Here is a 791-nt window from a genome sequence, read left to right as displayed (position 1 = left end):
TTCACACACACTCACACACACTCACACATGCTGACACACTCACACACTCACACACTGACACAGAGACACACACTCACACTACTCACACACTGACAAACTGACACACTGACTCACACACTCACACACTCACACACATTCACACACTCACACACACTCTCACACTCACACACTGACACACTCACTCACACACACTCACACACGCTCACACACACCCACTCACACACGCTGACACACTGACACACTCACACACTCATGCTGACACACTCACACACTCACACACACAACAACAACAACAACCGCCATTCGCCACTAAGTGGCGGTGACGTCACCACGACGCTTGTGCCAGGCCATGTGCACCCTGAGGCCACGTGAAGTGTCGAACGCCCGCTGGCAGGAGGTCACGGGGCAGACCCAGCAGGTGCCACGGGTCGACTGACCGAGATGACCGAGATGACTGGCTGATGCACCACCTGTGCCCCCTACTGTGCCAACTTGCTGTGCTTTAGCCACCCGGCGCTCCGCTCGTTGTTGTGAGCGTCGCTCCTCCGCCCTCCGTTGTTGTTGGAGGGCGACTGCCTCCAACTGCCCAGTAGCGTCCTTCACGAGCCTCCTCCACTGAGGCCGATCTTGACACCGCTGGTACCAGTCATCGGCAAGTCCACTCAGCTCCACGTCCTCCTGTACCACATCACTCCATCTCTTCTCTAGCCCGTGCCGCGCCCGTTTAGCCCCCTCGATCCGGCCGAACAAAAGCTGTTTAGGCATGCGGTGGCTGGGCATGCGGGCTACAT

This window comes from Lampetra fluviatilis, chromosome 58 (genome assembly GCF_964198595.1).
Source record: "Lampetra fluviatilis chromosome 58, kcLamFluv1.1, whole genome shotgun sequence".
Lineage (NCBI taxonomy): Eukaryota > Metazoa > Chordata > Hyperoartia > Petromyzontiformes > Petromyzontidae > Lampetra > Lampetra fluviatilis.
Note: the sequence above shows the minus strand (reverse complement) of the source record.